Raw genomic sequence first — 13,584 nt, forward strand, 5'->3', positions numbered from 1 at the left:
ATATGTCTGATTCGCCAGCCTATGCTGGTACGGACCCCGGATAATTTTTTTTTTTGGGAGGGGGGAGGCTAGATGGTACCGTGAACTCCCGTAAAAAGGGGGAACGCAGTATCATCACATGAAATAAAAAATACAGTTTAAATTATTAACTACCGAAACAATGCCGTATATTTTCAGAATTTCTGGGCCATGGCTTAACCAGGACATTAACGATATCCAAGTGCATATATAATGTGGTCAGAATACATTGAAAACAGAGTGTACGTAGTATTGTTTATCAGGAAGATTCAGACTCAGATGATATGTTGAATTCCTGTTCGATGCAGGAGTTTGAACCAGAATCGGGTCAGTACTATTGATGGTGGGAATACGTACGTGAATCAGCAACTATGTAAAGAATATAAATTCGATAAATTAGCTATTGAGTTCAATAGATATAAGTGACAATTAGCATTCAGTAAATTATCGATTGTAAAGAAAATTGTAAAGACTGTAAAGAAAATTTGAACTACCTGCTAGCCAAAAATACTAACATCAATCCAGTAGTAAGGAAACATGCACAGACCCTTCCTGTGGAATAATTGTAATAATTTCTGGAAGTGGATATGTGTAAACTGGTCAATTAGAAGATGAAATACTTCCTAAAGAGAAAAATTTACTTAATCACTTTAGTACAGGAGGTGAAAGTTATCTTAAAACCACTTGGCAGTTGATAAGAGGTAGGGATAATACAGCAGTCCCTCGATTAGTGCGCCTAATACATTCTTTGAAACAGGCGCATTAATCGAAAACGCACTAATCGAATATAATAGCCTATGGGAAAATGCATAACTCGTTCCTCAGATTTCTTTTTTGACCCTTAATTTTTTTTTTTTTTATAAAAGAATTGGGGTATCTATCAGGGCCTTGTTAAAGGAAAACCATGAAGCTGAAAGACAATAAAACATATTCAGAATATAAGTTTATTATTATTCTGCTTTTTAACAAAGAATTGAGCTAACGTAGATTGGCGGGCATTTTGTTTCTTTTTTTTTCATACAACCGACGGTATGGCCCTATTGCCTCTTCTGCAAATTTTACTGGCTCTCTCTTCACCAGGGTCAGTTTCCAAGCATTGCTGCTTAAAAACTTCGATTGTAAGAAAACTATTTTAAAATTGTTTCTGTGAAATCTCTTTGGGATTATCAGGGATTAAATTTTCTTCATATTCTTCAGGATCTTCTCGGTGTGTATCTAAATTTAGCAGGTCGGAATCACTCAATTTCTCAGAATAAGATTTAATTGACTTAGATTCATTTGAAAAGCCTCTAAAATCATTTGCACAATGTGGAAGAATGTGCTTCCAAATGGATCGCATATTGCCAGCAGTAATTTCATTCGACTTTGCTACTTTATAACTAGTCTGAGATTTCTCTGATTTGGCTAGAAAAGTCTTGGAAGGCATTTACTTCCAAAAAAAAAAGGCCGGTTTCATCGATATTAAATATGTCTTGATCACAATAGCCTCCTTCTTACACAATTTTCTTCAAAATCTCTGGATAATTTTCGCCCACTTCCTTATCTGCACTTGTAGCTTCTCCTGTGATTAGAACATTATGTAGGCTATTTCTCTTTTTGAAACGCTCAAATCACCCAGCACTAACGTGGAATTCTTCTTCTTTTTCATTATTGATAACCCTTTCTTTCCAGGTTACAAAGAGACAATCCTTTTGATTTAATGAGGCCAGCGTATAGCGGGATCCGTTTTTGGCTACAATCTTCGATCCATGTAAAAAGAAGTCTCTCTAATCCAGTCATTATAATACTTTGATTTCGAGTGCATGCATGATGAACTTGAAGCAGCCTTACCTTTCTCTTTGTATTCAGCAGTTGATTCAGCCATTTTTGTGTTCTTGTCTTATCTTTGCTCTGGACTCGACTTGTTCACTTTCTTTATTATTTCAAGTTTTTTTTCCAATGAGATTACTTTTCGAATCATTTTTAGACTTCTATTTTTTACTCACTAATTCTTTTACTCATGATTAAAGGTTAGAAAAATAATTTAAAATAAAAAAGTGAGGAAAACAATTGCAAGAGATATGATCAGCAAAATGCTATGTAAAGCAGACGACATAAATTTTGGCAGTAAATGTGGAACAGAGTATACATGGAAATAGTGTAGTATGCTTAAAAAAATAGCTTTGTAAAATGTTTCAAATCGGTAACTAAATTATTTCATCCTGGTGAGTGATTTTTTAAAATAGTTAGCCATAAAAAATGTATAGATCGAAAAATTTTTAAATCTGTAACATTTATTTTTAAGATGTATATAGGCGCACTAATCGAATTTTAGAGTCGCACTAATCGGATTTGGGTATCGAAAAAAAATGAGGCACTAATCGAAAACGCATTAATCGAGGGATTGCTGTATATCTCGAGTTTTGGTAAGAAATGTATGTCAGGTTTATTCAACCCCCTTTTCACCATCTTCGATGAACAGATGATGCTTTGTGACTAGAAATTTGCAAGGGTTATTTCGACTCATAGCGGTTCTAAAAGATCGTGGTAATGGCTTATGATGTGATTTCTTTGGGTTTCAACGAAGTCTTTGATAGCGTGTCAAATAATAATAGCCTGCTAATTAAATAGGCCAAATAAGTAATGAAGATTACCTAGTTAGATCAGTAGATAGACAGGTAGTGTCTGTCTATTCAAGTTGATAGACAGACAGAAAGAAATTGTGTTCAGAGGAGAATGTCTGTGTAGAGCAAAGAATAAATTCTGCGCAAGAAACATGTTTACGAGGATCATTTCAAAACTTGCGAACACTGTTGATGTTAAACCACGCATTTATTTACATTTGCCTTAGTATAATATCTATTCTGTCTCATCACTGCTACTGCATAAGGTTATGCTAAGGCTTTTTCTGCTGATGTACTCGTATTTGATAAGTAGGGTCACTTCAGCAAAGATCTCGTCAGTGGTAGTGCAGTTTCTCACGAAGTAGTTCTTTCAACATAGTGAAGACGTTTGTAATACCACGCTTTACGACGACGCTTTCCAATTTTGACCAATACCCATTTATACGACGCTGCATTCGCTAATACGACGATTTTTATCGAAATTATGCTTCCGTGAATCATCCGATGAGTAGTTTTGTTTATGATGTTGTTGCTCGCTGCATCTGTATGTTTTGGTGTTTTGCTGCGAATTATAGACCGTTTATAACTATTATTTTTATTTTATTGATGTCAATAATGGCAGATGAAATTGGAAATAATAATAATTATTATTATTATCAACCTTCCATGGAGTCAAAGACTCATCGTGGGAGGTCCCACTGTCACACACACACAGTTTATCACACCGTGTCTCCGCACTTAACACACTCTCCGGTAATGCATTCCAATCACTCACCACTCTCCATGAAAAAACAAAGCCTGCTCCTCATCCCTCTTGCTCACACTGTTTTATACATCTTCCAGGGATGGCCATTTGTACTTTCCCTGTCTTCATCCATTCTATGAAAAACTTCCTCCACATTAATCTGGCAATAACCCTTAACAACTTATATGTCTCAATCATCCCCCCCCTACTGAAATCCACCAATCTGTATCCATCCACCGATAAAAAGAAGAACTAAGGTTAAAATGACTAAATTTAGTGACGATAGTGTGTCAAACATTGTGTTAGGCTTCAGGCTAGGCTAAACTGACTATAACAGTAGTTATACACAAAGATAAAGTTTTTAGTGAAGTGAAGGATGTTTCACCAGTTAATACCAGTATTATCTGTAATTATGACTCCTATCGCCGAAATAGGAAAACTTTTATTGGTGTAGATCGATGACTAAACTGGTTGGCTTGTTCCTTAAAGCAGTGATATTCAAGATAACTTTTTCGTTTGCGAAAATTATTCTAAATTTTTCGTTTGTGTAACTGACGTAAATAAATGCTCTTTTTACGTCATTTACACACATATATGATTGCTCAAATACGTTATTAAACCATTACATACATCCTGAACAAGTGAAACAAAAAAGAAAAAAATAATAATAAAGGCAGTGACTCGCTATACGACAGTAGGTGGGCTGGAACTCCAAAAGTACAGTTAACCTTAGCACCTGTAATTCTGATTGCTCTCCGGGAATATTAATAGCATCCCAATGACAATAACTTGCATTTATCCTTTTGCATTTTCTTTACTAGACAACAATTTTTTTGCTTGTTTTGTTAATAGTTTGTTTAACATACAATACAAAGGAAATTTTTCACTTATTTTTTATTATTAATTTATATATATATTAATATTTATTATTATTAAAATAATAATAAATATTATTATTTATTATTATTTTAATATAATTATTATTTTAATATAATTATTATTTTAATATAATTATTTTAGTATAATAATAATAATAAATAATAATATTTATTATTATTATTATACTTAATAATAATAATAATAAAAGAAAATTGTTCCTCATCTTCAGATAAAGTTCACACTAATATTATGACTACCAACTAATAATAATTTTTGTTGTCATAACTTCGAGACTTGCTTACTGAGAGACAAGAACGCAAAAATAATAACAAGCAAATAGTATTGCTTCATTTACGCATAAAGGAAAAATTCAGTTTATTTGATAATTAATAATTTAGCATGTAAGTAATTCAATTATATTATTAATGGTTATTCTGTGACTATCATTAAAGAATTAGAACAAAAATAAGTACAGAAAGAAATTATAATTGATAATAAGAGTATCACGTTGAGTTTTGGCATTGTGCCAATTTTTGTCATTCATAACATTTTTCATTTTCTTCATTTCGTTTTCAAATGAAAATTAATTGCATTCTGTTTCAAAAGCAAACGGTCATTAATATAAATGGATGCCGCATAAAGGAATTAATAAACTATAATAACATCAGTTCATTTTATAATAAAATGCTGAAATAATTGTAATGAAGAATATTTAGGATTTTATAAGTCTTATAAAATAAAACTTATAAAATCTAACTGTTGCTCTTAAAAATCTTTCTTTCTTTTTGTGAGCAATGATATTTTATAAAAATTAACTTGCATTTCAGATTGTTTTTGAAAAAAAAAAAAAAAAAAAAAAAGCATTCAGGACATAATTATATAGTATTCATATCTTATACTATTTATGGTGTTTATATATTATTATTGATTTAGAAAATGATATAAACAGTTATTTTTTTTTAAATTTATTAATTTGCAAAATATTTGATGCCATCTTATAAATATTAAATTTTCTATTTTTTTATAAATTCTAAACATAAAAGGCTGCTTTTTTTATGCTGAGCTATCCTGATTATTATTCAATTACTAGTGGGATATATTGTAGTTTTTTGCCTACCAATCTGATCTCTATTTGGGTTTTTTCGAATCATATTTGCCACTCCTACTGGTATTAATGATATTACCACTATTAGTGTACTTAATATTTTTATTCCGTGTGTTTTGGTTTTTCTCGAGATAACGCCATTATTATTTCTGATGGCGTCATAATTTATTGCAACTCCATCGTCATCAGCTGATCTATGGATAAAGGAAAACAAATTTAACTACGGAAATAATCACACACACACACACACACACACACACACACACACACACACACACACACACACACACACACACACACACACACACACACACACACACACACACACACACACACACACACACACACACACACATTCACTCCATACATTAATGATGTTGGAAAGGACTTGACAGGAAACTGATTGTTTATGACGATGCAGATAAGTGGAGCAATCAGGTATGATACCGATATATTTACAGAATGAGTTGAATAGGCTGTAGATGTGGGCAAATGATAATGGTTTTCCATTTAATGTTAGCAAGTGTAAAGTTATGCACTTTGGAGTGGTAAAATTTTTAACGGCAATTTTCTTTACGAGGCCTTCATACGAACATACCTAGACTACTATGTCTAGAGATTCGGTATTCTGGGTTTCGAGGGGATAAACGAGCTGCGGAAAGGGAGTGTGAAGAATAGAAACAACCAGGAACGGCTGCTGCATAGGCACTGCGGAACTGCAGCACCCCCAATTTTTCTCGATACAGAAATATATTTATTAAATGTTTATATTTGCTTGTAATATTTAATTTTATCATCAACAATTCTATACAATTCTCTTATTTTGTTTAAAAATTAATAAAAATCCATCTTGTAGCACTTAGGAGAGCGAAGGACGCTAGCAGCACTGCGTTTACCACAGTGCCATATTGCTACGCGCGTAAGCATATGCACGTCATAAGTGAGATGCGAGCTATTAGCGTAATGCGGCACTGTCCGCCGCGCAGTTCCACTGTTGTTTATATGCAGTTTGCGCCAGTAGTAGAATGTTCACAGTCCTTTAAATCCATTCCTTTAATTACAATTAAAGGAATGGATTTTATTTTTAAGTAATTTTGAATTATACCAAACGGTATAATTTTATCGATAATAAACAATATTTTTTCATGTTTCATTTTTTTTTAAATTTTTACCATAATTTTGATATTTTATCCAAACACGTATACACTGTACTTACAGTGTGTATATGTATATTTCGAAAGATGCAGCACCCCCACGATTTCAAGCCACGAGCCGCCACTGGTAACAACGATAATATGGGGATTATGGAATATAAATTACGAGTGCAGATTGAGTGTATGTGGGCTGCAGGCATTGTAAATATAGGGATGATATGATAAAGACCTATAAACTAATGAAAGGGAGTTATAGGGTATAATCGGTTGATGGCATTTATCTTTGTATGAAATGTGGGAAGAGAACAAGATGGTATCCGTGAAAGTTAAGTTTCTGTGCAGTTAAGAAAGGGGTGAAAGCAAAATTTTTCTCTTTTAATTTTAAGTTTTAATATTTTAAAAACCGGATTTTTTTTAATTAACAATGCACCCTGTATCTTTTTTAAAGGTTAACTGTCACTAAAAAAAAAAAAAAAAGAGAAAATTTAACTATTTACTAATCAGCTTTAAGGAGATATCTCAGCTTACTACTTACTCATAGTTTTGTCTTAGTGGGGATAGGATTAGACTATTGCTTGTTAATGCATAAATAAGAGGCCATCATTAAATATCGTCATACTCTTAAAAGGAAGAGTTACTCCTGGCTTGAAAAAGGTGAAATTCTCTAACAAAGGGGTGGAAGAGCGGCATCGAGGTCATGTCATAAAACTCAAATATGACTTAACGTATTTAAATATATATATATTAAGAAAATCTCAATGCAAATGGGATTCTTTTAATAAATAAATAAATTAGTGGCTTGTGACAATGTTTTTGTTTCCATGTTAAAAATGCTTCAACATAAAATAAAACATCAGCGTGGTGGAATATCTTCGTATTTGTTAGGATATAATTTTTTTTTTTAATGTGAATCCATCCCTAAAAGACAGTTAGCCTAATAGAACAAAATAATTATTACTATGGCTAAGGCTCAGATATTTCAATAACCTTACTGTAGAGACCAAACACAAAACTTTTTTTCTAGTCTTCAGTAAACTGGGTGGTGGTCTCACAGGCGAGAATAAAATTCGCCTCCTGCATTTAAATAATAATAATAAAAAAGATGCTGGAAATCTTTGAAATTGCAGGACAAATACGCTAACACTTGGCCAACCAGGAGACTGCATGTCATAGGAATACTCGTAATAGAATTCTATATAGATGTTTATTTCATCATCAAATTCCTGACATGTATCCTCAAGAGGTGTACAGGATATGACAGTACTATATGAAAAATTTACATCATTACTAACTTCCTATCTACAGTTTTCCTCCAAATTAATCTGTTACTTGTCAAGACCTCAGCATTGTCAGATCTTATATTTCTATCTTCTAACTTTTTATTGTATCAATCCACCTATATCTTGGTCTTCCTCTGTGTCTTTTTCCTGCCAACCTTGAGAACACTTGTTTTGCTAATCTTTCTTCGCCCATCCTGTTTAAGTGTCCATAGCACCTGAGATTAGCTCTGCTAACGCATTCCAGGATGCTGACAATATCAAGTTCTTTCCTAATATCGTCATTTTTAACATGATATTGCCATTGATTCCATTTGTTCACGCCTCTAATCCTTCTCAGGACTCTCATATCTGTTGTCTTTGGTTCAAGTGTTTTATTTCTAACCCAGCTCTCAGATCCATAAGTTAAAATTGGTTTGAACACTGTCTTGTATACAGCTAATTTAGTGTTCCGACTAATTTCTCTCTCGTTCCATATAAATTTATTCAGTTGACTTCCTACCATACCAGCTTTATTGATCCTGTTGTCTATTTCCATATTTAATTTACATCTTCACTAAAAATCGTGCCTAAGTAGCTGAAATGTTTTACTTGTTCCACAGGTTCACCATTCAGAATACATAATTTACATTGTCTCTGTCTTTTTATTGCTTATTTTCATATCTAATTTATTTAAACAGTTATTCACTTTAGTCAAGGAATCTTGAAGACTTATATTGGATTTATTTAGAGGTAACACATCATCTGCATAAAGTAGAGCTGAAAAATTAGCATCTTCAGTTAACACCTCCAGATATTTATCTGGAAAAATTTTGAAGGCAAAAGATTAATTTTTTTTTTAATTTTGTGACACGTGACATGGAGAGAGAATGAGAGCTGTTAATCGGTCTGTGAGAGAAGAAAATGACAGCGGTAAAGAGATATACATCCCCCTTCAAAAATATGTAGCTACGTCTGAAGATGATATAAATAAGATACGGTCAAGGTTAAAACAATTTAACCTTGCTGATGACAAAATGCAGATGAATTTAGTTATCAATTTTCTGCTTCTTTTATGCATGTTAATTCCGGTGATTAGCTGCCTATAATACTTTTAATATCTTAAGTGGATAGTAGTTGTTAGTAACAAAATTTGCCATTAAAAATAGACAGAATGTAAAGTAACTGAATGAGTAGTGAATATTGACCTACTAACTAATTGTGACGAAATTCATCTAATTATTACAACTGCTGCTGACAGCTTACTAGTTCAATGTAAATGAACTGCTCTCCTGTACAAAAAAAAATAAAAAAATAAAATAACAATTTGTGTTAAGCGGAAACTAATTTAACAAATGATCTAATTGACTCTTTCTTAAGCGGCGCGTTTAAATTTTAAAACTAAATGACAGATCTGATAAGCACACTCTTCCATTTAAAAAGTTGTTTTTATATTCCTCTTAGTTGGGGGAAAGTCAACATGCTTAATCCACACATTTTGTTCGTGTAAGAATACGTTATTAATAACATTTTCCAAGGTATTTTCTTCTCACGAGTTTTTTTTTTCCCCTTTTTAATTGGTCCAGAACATGACTCCGAACTAGGTCGGTATTTTAAATTGTCAGTGAAAAGGTCATTCAGGACACTGCCAATTCCCGAGGGTGAAAGTGAATTGGGAAATCAAATTTTATGTCTTTTTAATGTTAGATAAAAATATAATGATAATTAATACGTATTTTAGAACACTATTTACAATGTAACTGAGTGAAGTTACATTGTAACTAGCATACAAAGAAGTCACATTCGATTCGATCACAAACAGGCAACTCTTTTCAGATCAATTAAAAAGGTTTGTTTTTGTGAGGGGGGGAAGTAACGTAATTTTTGTTTGTATTATAACCATATATACACAAACAACTGTTTGGGACAGCCATTTATTCGCCCCTTCAGCCAATTTCTACACAGAACATCTGGGGAATCAAGCACTCAACAGAGCTGCCCTGAAATCAGTGGTTTGGCTGCACGGTGTAGATGATTTGCTATCTGGTCACATAATCAAGATACATTAGATACACTTTAGTGCATTTAAATAGCCAACATTCTAATCATCCTGGCAACAATGGAAAATAAATCAGATAACAGCCTGTCCCTTCTTTGATACACTAGTTCTAAGCCTTTCAAATAGTTTATTGTGCTTTTCTGTTTATAGAAAGCCAACACGTACTGGAAGACATATACACACTATCATCCAGCTCAACAGTGCTGTATCCAAAAAACGCTAACACACAGAGTCAGAACTGTCTGTTGCAATGATACCGCTTGTATCACTGAACTCACTTACCTTAGCTACACTTTTTAGCCAATGATAATCCCTGAAAGGTATATTAAATACTAAATTCCCCACCGCACCTTCTCTAATACACAGGATTACAGCAAAACTTACTATCACATTATCCAGGGAGCATCTGAAAAGATATCCAGAGTTCTTAATAAAGCAGCAGAAATATACCACATTAAAACCACATATCAAACTAGCAACCCTCATCAATTTGTCCATAGTAAGCGGGATCATAATTATCCTTGTATTGTGACTTGGCTTCTTATGAATAGATAAAAAAATCTGTTGATATCCTCCTAGGAGAACATAAAAAATACATTCGGTACCATCCTTATGGCACGTCGGGACTGTCAGACTATGTTTGGACACCCCTTCACACAGGATCAAATGGAAAAAGAAATCAGTGTTCTATAGAAGTTAGTACATTTGAAGTCGGGTGACTTTAGAATCAGCAGCAGCAGCTATAAACATTCTCCAAACCTCAAGTATGACTGTATCAGTTTACCAAAATTCTGGGAGTCATTTTAAAATCAAATCAATACTTATAAATCTCTCCATCCAGTAACGTATAGCGCCAATTAGGCCTTTAATTCTCTGCTCTTTCGCTTACAATTTTAAACAATTTTCACTATAAACTAATTGTTGCTGTTGCGTACTATGACAAACGTTTTGCTCTGAAGATACTGGATATAAAAGCAGCGAAATATCAACTAAGTTAATGCATATATTGTTTTCTTATTATTTCTGTGTTGTGAATTAGAACATCAAGACACTGACGAAGAACTGCCTTTTTTACACGTCAGGTCATTTGTATAATACAAATTCAGATACGTATTTTATTAAAACTTTAAATTTTAAGTGACAGAAATTCAACGATCATTTGTATTTTAATAACGTACTTCCTACATTTTTTGTGGAATAATCATCACAAATTCTTATAGTCCTTATAAGGACTGGCTTAAAGGGGCGAAGCAAGAATGCTTTTCATATTCCCCGTTATCTGTAGAGGACAGTGTAGGGATAAGGTGTTATTGAGCAATTAAAGCTCTGATCATGGCAGGAGGGTAACAGCAATAGCTGAGCCTCAGTTAGAACTTCATTGGCTACAGCATTGCCATCCATTACCCTCCAAGGGTATTGGATTGAATGAATCTCTCCAATCACAAATTCTAATCAGAAATTCAGATTATAATAATTCAGTAATGTAGAATTTTTTAGGTGTGCTTGAATTATTATTTATAATATATCAAAAAATGAATTAAAATACTTAGTTTTTTAAAAATCAAATTATATATTTCTTATTTATCATTATTTTAGAGAATTAATAAAACTAAAAAGTTAGATGGATGAATAGATCCAGTCCTCTGGAATTTATAATTAAATAATAATTTTGAATAAATGATGATATAATTTTCAATTATACATCAAGTGAATAAACATTTAACTCTCTTGATTCATTTTAATTTTTACATGAATGTTTTATTCTTTTGGATGTCTTATTTCATTTATTTCCTTCATTATTCTTTTTAGAAAAGTACGTTTTAATGAGATAAACAATCCACGACTTTATCGTCGATAAATAATAATTTTCAATTGACGAAAGGTGGCGTTAGCTGTACTAATTGAAATTAGAGCTTAAATTTGTAATAAAAATTAAAAAAAAACAGGAATATTCAAAAGCGAAATAAACTTAGAAAATCTTTCCAACTTTATAAAAGTCTGCGAAATACGGAAAATTATTCAAAGAAATAATTATCAAAGCTTTCCAAATAATCCATAACAATTATTATATAAAAGTTGTATAAAAATTCATACAAACAAAAAAAATATATACAAACAAAAAAAATATATATTAAATTAAAATATATATATATTTTTTTTATTGCAAATATTAATCATGATACTTCTTATTGCAAACCTCATTGGGAATAGATATGTTAAAAAACATTTTATTTTCTGATATTTCCATGATTTTCTTATATTTTATCAAATGATACTTCGACCACGCCCTTGTAAAAGGCTGCATCTAGATTATTAAAGCTGAGCTAGGCCATTATCCACACACACTCTCCCTTAAGCTAATATTTATTAGCAGGAATTGTTTCACTTTTCATTTTCCTCTCCCTCCCTTGCGTAAAATAGCACACAAGGTCAGAGCAGTACTAAGTAACTGCTGCGCCCAGGGCGAACACTGCACCTCCTGGTCAAACTGCTCTTTAAACTTAAATGCATATTAAAATTAAAATATGCAGTTTTTAAACAAAAAAAATGATAAAATATGAAACAATTTTTTCCATCTCCTCAGTATAGCATGTTCAGTTACATTCCGTTAGCTTTCAAGCTAAACATTCCTATCCTGCCTTCCTGAGGGAGAGATTATTATTCTCCAGAATAACACTCCCACCTAACAGAATTTTGTATCATCAACTACGTAATTAACCCCTTAAGTTCTACATTAATGAATGAAAGATAATCTTTAACTTCGAGCAAAGGAATCTTAATCCTTATTCAAGTTTCTTGTATAGGTCACCTGAATGCAAATTAATATTTTACTTCCTGGATGAATTCAATCGATAAATACGCACTAATTCGGGAACTGGCCACGAAAGAAGAACGAAAAACAAGAAAGCTTTGGAAAGAAAGAGTTCTAGTTGGAAACTAGAATGGAACATGTGATATTGTTTTTTTGCTTTTCATGGTCTCGCATTCCAATTACCAACAGCGTTTCTAACTAATTACCTATTATCATTTCATAATATAGTCAACAAAATATGAATGAGGTTTCTCATTACTAGTTAGTGATACAGAATATCACATATATAACAAATTTTATACCGAAAACAGAAACTATAAACAGATTTCAAATCACAAGTTCGCCTTATAAGGACTGGCTTAAAGGGGCGAAGCAAGAATGCTTTTCATCTTCCCCGTTACCTGTAGAGGACAGTGTAGGGATAAGGTGTTATTGAGCTATTAAAGCTCTGATCATGACAGGAGGGTAACAGCAATAGCCGAGCCTCAGTTAGAACGTCATTGGCTACTGTATAAATAAAGCCATCTCTCATCCTTCCCCGGAGACTCAAAATGCTCTCTTAGGCAAACCCCCCTCCCCTCACCGGGAGCAAACCTCAGCGTCCCAGGGGGTAACAGCAACAGCCCCAGGGAAAACTTCATTGGCTACAGCATTGCCATATTTAAAGGTAAAGCCGTCTCTAAAAATTCGGACGATCCATAGGCCACTCAATCGTGGGCGAAAGACCGTCCGTCTCAGCGTAGCTCCACTCAGTGGTGGCCTTCCACTCACACGCCACCACGGAGCAGAACCACTCATATTCCGAAGAAAAGCATTCACCGACAAAGCCCCTCAGCCGACCGTGCAGGAGAACACTTTCCCCGGAGACTCAAATTGCTCCGTTAAGGCAAAAACCTTAAGAGAGCGACTCAATCTTTCGAATCTCTGCGCTCCAGGGGTAACAGCAACAGCCG

This window comes from Typopeltis vanoorti, chromosome 19, assembly GCF_054136105.1.
Source record: "Typopeltis vanoorti isolate ZY-2024b chromosome 19, IOZ_Tvanoo_1.0, whole genome shotgun sequence".
In the NCBI taxonomy this organism is placed as follows: Eukaryota; Metazoa; Arthropoda; class Arachnida; order Uropygi; family Thelyphonidae; genus Typopeltis; species Typopeltis vanoorti.